This window comes from Rousettus aegyptiacus, unplaced genomic scaffold, assembly GCF_014176215.1.
Source record: "Rousettus aegyptiacus isolate mRouAeg1 unplaced genomic scaffold, mRouAeg1.p scaffold_m13_p_4, whole genome shotgun sequence".
NCBI lineage: Eukaryota > Metazoa > Chordata > Mammalia > Chiroptera > Pteropodidae > Rousettus > Rousettus aegyptiacus.
The window spans coordinates 22665835-22671751 of NW_023416307.1; positions in this window are offsets into that span (position 1 = coordinate 22665835).

A 5917-nucleotide genomic window follows, 5' to 3' on the forward strand; every position below is an offset into this window, starting at 1 on the left:
CCTGCCTAGTCAGTTTCATTTACCTACTAAATGCTGGTTGGAATTTATCATATATTGGATTCATTGAAATTGTGAAAGAATAAATATAAAGCTTTGTTTTTAGAATAAGCTGGAATAGTTGGACTTCCTCCATACTCAGAATTGCTTCATCCAAAAATCATGTGATGTAATAGACATTATGATAGACATTATAATTCTTTCCCATAATGAATAATAGAAATAAAATAACTTTAAAATTCCTTTGTTTTTCTTGATTTATAGATTTGGCATTATAACTTAAGGCTTCTAGAAAAAAAGATTTTTAAAAGTATTGAGCACATTTTCGAGGGACTTGCTAAGTACTTTAAATGCATTATCTATTTTAGTTTCACTACCCTATGAAAGTAGGTACTATTATGTCCATTTTGTCATAGAGGCAGCAAAAGTGCAGAGAAGGTAAATGACTTGGCCGCGACCACACAGCTTGTTCAATTTTCAATTAGTAATTTAGTTATGATCGTTCATCATCCCAAGTACATTTTCCTCATGAAAATGTCTGTTGTTACAATGGCATCAAGCCTGAAAAATGTCGTTGCTTTGGCATTGCATCAGTATTTCATGCTGTTCATGATGACTTAGAATATTGTTCCTGTTAAGGAAATATTTTCGTAGACCTTAGTATGGTTCCTGTGGCTTTGGCAGCAGTCAGAGATATTAGTACTAAGATGGATAAATTCGTATCTTTTTAAATCGTTATACATTCTGGTTATAAAGATAATAGTGTCAGGAAAGAGCTTTGGTATCCGGTCCAACACCAAGATTTCATAGGCAACAACATAGGCCCAGTTGGTTGGAGTAACTAGAGTAGTATCACGTAGGGACAGATCCAGGACCAGAATCCACACCTCTTGCTAACTTAGTTTGGCTACAGTTGGTAAAGACCACATGCCAACCAAAGTCTAGCAAGAATGAAATTATGGAGAATATTCATAAACGAAGATATTTTTACACTACTGTTGTGAAGGATAATTGTTGGCCAATATAAAGAAAGACAATCTTGCTTGTGTTGCCCTGATTCCCATCCCAGGTGGTCCTTTATTTTTTATTTTTTAATTTTTTTTAGGTGAGGCAACCCTTGGTTGACCTCATGAATTGCAAGGGCCTTGTCAGCTTACAATCCCCTTATTTTTTTAATTTTTAAATTTTTTACGCCTATAGCTCCTGGTCTTCCTAGGTGGTTCCCCATCCAAGTACCAACCAGGCCCGACCCTGCTTCTGGGTGGTTCTTTAAAAACCACCTGGGAAGCTTTAAAAAAGAAACGCAACCCCTAGATATTCTTTATCTCTGACTCAAGATCAGACGCTTTCCACATGATTATAATATACAGGTAAGTAAGGCTGAAGACCACAGTGGTACTGCCCTTACCCCCAAGACATGAAAGGGCACACTTATTCAGATATATCTTAATATCTTTTAAATGTTTTTAATTATAGTTGTCATACAATATTATATTAGATTTCAGGTATACAACATAGTGATTAGAGATTCTTATAACTCACAGAGTGATCACTCCAATAAATATAATACCCATCCGATACTGTATGTAGTTATTACAATATTATTGACTATATTCCTTATGCTATATTTTACATCCGCATGACTATTTTATAATGACTAATTTGTACTTCTTAATCCCCTCCTCTTTTTCACTCACTCCCCGAAACCCCCTCCCATCTGGCAATCCTCAAAATGTCCTTGGTATGAGTTTGTTTTTGTTTTATTTATTTTGTTCCTTAGATTCCACATGTAAATGGAATCATATAGCACTTGTTTTTCTTTGACTTCACTTAGCACAATACTCTAGGTCCATTTATGTTGTTGCAAATGGCAAAATTTCATTCTTTTATTTATTTTTATGGTCGAGTAATATTCCATTGTATATGTGTATCACCTCTTTATTCATTCATCCATTGATAGACATCCAAGGTGGCTCCATATCTTGGCTATTGTAAATAATGCTGCAATGAACATATGGATGCACATGTCCCTTCAGAGGGTTTCTTCAGATAAATACCCAGCAGTGGGATTTCTGGTTCCTTCTTTGTCTCTTGTTATAGTCTGCTTTAAAGTCTATTTTATCTGGTATAAGTACTGCTACCTCAGATTTTTCTTACCCTTTTCATGAAATATCGTTCCCTCCCTTTCAATCTGTGTGTCTCTTTTGATCTGAAGTGAGTCTCCTGTAGGCAGCATACATCAGGGGCTTGTTTTCTTACCAATTCAGCCACCCCTATCTTTTGAATGGAGCATTTAATTCTCTTTCATTTGAAGTAATTATTGATATGTAGTTATTGCCATTTTATTATGCATATTTTTGATACATATTTTTTCTTAAGTCCCTCTTACATTTCCTGTAATACTGGCTTGGTGGCGATGAACTCCTTTAGCTTTTTCTTGTGTAGGAAGCTCTTTATCTGTCCTTCAATTCTAATTGGTAGCTTTGCTGGGTAAAATATTGGTTGTAGGTCTTTGCTTTTCATCACTCTGGATATTTTGTGCCAATCCCTTCTAACCTGCAAAATTTCTGTTGAAAAATCAGCTGACAGTTTTATGAGAGCTTTCTTATGCGTAACTGCTTTTCTCTTGCTGTTTTTAAGATTCTTTTTCTTTAACCTTTCGCATTTTAATTATGATGTGTCTTGGTGTGGGCCTGTTTGGGTTCATCTTGTTTAGGACTCTGAGCTTCCTGGGCTTATATGGCTACTTCTTTCACCAGATTAGGGAAATTTTCTATCATCATTTCTTCAAATAGATTTTCAATTCCTTGCTCTCTTCAACTCCCGGTATTCCTATGATGTGAATATTGTTACACTTGCTGTCCCAGAGACCCCTTAAACTAGCCTCATTTGGGGAGGGTTCTTTTTTCTTTCTGCTGTTCCTGTTGGGTGTTTTCTGCTACCTTCTAAATCGCTGATTTGATCCTTTGCTTCATCTAATCTGTTGATTCCCTCTGGTGTATTCATTTCTGACTGGTTCTTTTTTATGTTTCCCATCTCTGTTTCTGTTGTCTCTTTGTTAAAGTTCTCACTGAGTTCCTCTACTGTTCCCCTAAGCTCATTGAGTATCCTTATAACACAGGTTTTAAACTACGTCTGACAGATTGCTTGTCTCGATTTTGTTTAGTTCTTTTTCTGGAGCTTTGTTCTCTTTCATATGGAACATGTTTCTTTGTCTCCCCATTTTGGCCGCCTTCCTGTATTTGTTTCTATGTATTAGGTAGGGCTCCTAAGTCTCCCAGTCTTAGTAGAGTGGCTTAATGTAGTAGGTATCCTGTGGGGCCCAATGATGCTGTCTTTCCTGGTCACCTGAGCCACGTGCCCAAGGTATGTCCCTTATATGGGTTTTGTGTGCCCTCTTGTGGTAGCTGGGCCTTGGTTACTCTTTTCATGTCAATGGGAGGGATTGACCCTTGGGCTGATTTGTTGTGAGGACTGGCCTGTAAGGGGCTACCCCTGTGGAGCAAGATTCACTAGCAGGGTTCTAATGCCTGCCCTGTCTGCCGTTCAGGTATGTCCTCAGTTGCAGCTCTTTCTTGGTGGTGCTCTGGCTCCAGCTGAAGCAGGACACTGGCGTGCCAGCCCAAGGGCCTTCTGGGAGGGGCCCAGCTGCAGGCCAAGTTCAGCCACAGCCTCTGCACTGTTTGGGAATACCTAGCATGAGCCACAAAGCAATCTGCAGATGGCCTGCACCTGTGCTGGGCTTGAGGCACCTGTAAGAGCCAAGCCAGGAACCAAGGCCGGCTGCCACTACGGCAGAGTTTGAGGCTGCTCAGCAAGAGGTAGAGGCACACCAAGGCCAGATGTTGTTTTTTGAGTTATGTGAACCTTTGACAAATTTTAGGAAAATTTGTAGTACGAGCTAAGAGAGGCCATTTGTATGGGAAAACCCCCTCGAAGCGGCTTGGCTAGATCTGCAAGTTAGGGGGCGGGGTCTCGGAATCACTTGGGCAGGACAACCGGTGTTAACCAGGTTGATGGAGTCTCAGATATGGTGGCTGCCTGCGCACATTGGAAGATGGAAGGCTCAGCAAGGAACAATGGATTCTTCCAGCATTTCTGTCTCGGAGAAAGCTGCCTCTCTAGCCCTCGCCTAAATCCAGCTCCTCTCCTGTGTTCCTAGCACTCCTTGAGCAGCTTCCCCAGCACTGGAGCTCAGAGCGAGTGAGTCTGTCACTGAGTAAGTCTGTGCACGGGCCCTTTAAGAAGAATGTCTGTGACTCCCACAGCCTTCTGTCTCATTCAACCACAATCTCTACTGGTTTTCACAGCCAGAAGTTGTGGAGCCTTATCTTCCTGGCATGAACACGGGGCTGGGTAGCCCAGTGTGGAACCAGGACCCCTTGCTCCTCCAGGGGAACCTCTGTAGCCAAGATAACCCTCCTGATTCTCAAACACCACATGCAGTTTAAGACCAGCCTGTTCTGCATCTCTGTGCCTCCTACCAGTCTCAAAGTGGCCTCATATGTGTTCCCAGTTATAGAACTTCTGTTCAGCCAGACCTTGGGTGACACACAATGATGGTTGTTCTGTAATTTTGTTTTAATTTTGATGTGGTCGTGAGAGAAGACAAGCACAGCCCCTGCTTTCTGCGCCATCCTGACTGGAAGTCTATTACTAGTCTTTTGAGTTAGAGTTTGGGCTAGTGGTTCTAAGTTTGATAACTTTACCTTTGAAGACACACAGTCAATTTTTTCTTATTCTTGTCCTTGCTCACTCTCAGGTTAATTATAAAAATCACTAAAATTTAATTCTGAAGTTTTAGGATTTTTTTATATTTTAATATTTTTGAAATATGGATGAGTCTTAAAATTGCCAATAAAATTAGGCAGTAACCAGGTAGTAGTAAATTGTGACATGTAGGAATACATCCTTTTGTAGAAAACAGCTATTTGCATTACTAAAACTATAAATTGTTGAATTAGAACTGTAATTACTGCTTAAAGTATCTTCAAATAAATAACTCTAGAATGCATAATTGAATAGTTAACTGTTTCAAAACAGTTTATTGCCTTCATCTATTCATTTATCCATTCAAATAAGTGCCAAGCAGCATGTTAGGTGATTGTAGCACTTTGAAAGCTAGGAAAGGTCACAGAACAGGTTCTAAGCTGAGAAAAAATGGTGTAATAAACTCATATGTGATGAAGAACTATCATTCAAGGGCAAATATAGAAACTTCCAACTGACTTTCAAAAACACAAATTGTTTAACTTGTAACAATTCATGATTTAAGTAGGAAAAATGAAACTGAGTATGATTAAGTGGAATGTAGACAAAATCTTGGTACTAATTTGTATGTCTTAAAATTCTGAAAGCTCTAAAGAGACTAGGAATATGGATGTAATGCTGTGTATGTCATTGGCTCAGAGTGATAGAGAAGTTAGGCTCATTGTGAAAAGAGGGCTTAAGGAATTTAGAGTGTCTCATTTTATATTAAGATAGATGAAGTAATTTTTCTCCGTTGTTAGCTAGCAAAATCAATAGTAGTAAAACTCAAATCAGCAATTTTAGAGTTTGTTAGAAAAGATGTTCTAGTGGTGATAGTATTGAGAAATTTTTAGTTGGTTTGACTTTTGTGGGTGTTATAAATTTGTAAATTAGGTAATTGTTTGTATGTTGTTTGTATGTGTAGAATTCCCCTTCATAATCTATTATACTGAAATAAATCTGTTAAAGGGTTACCTTAGAGTCTTATTTGTAAGTCTAATCTTACTAATTAAAAATGCCTTTATGAGGATGAGCTGAGACTCTGGAAAACTAAAACCCCATTTCTAACCCTTAATGTGACACTAAAAAAATGATTAAGGATCACGGGACATTGAATATGCTATTATAATGCTCTTGACACCTTTTTCGAAGATTATTTAGAGAACTTCAG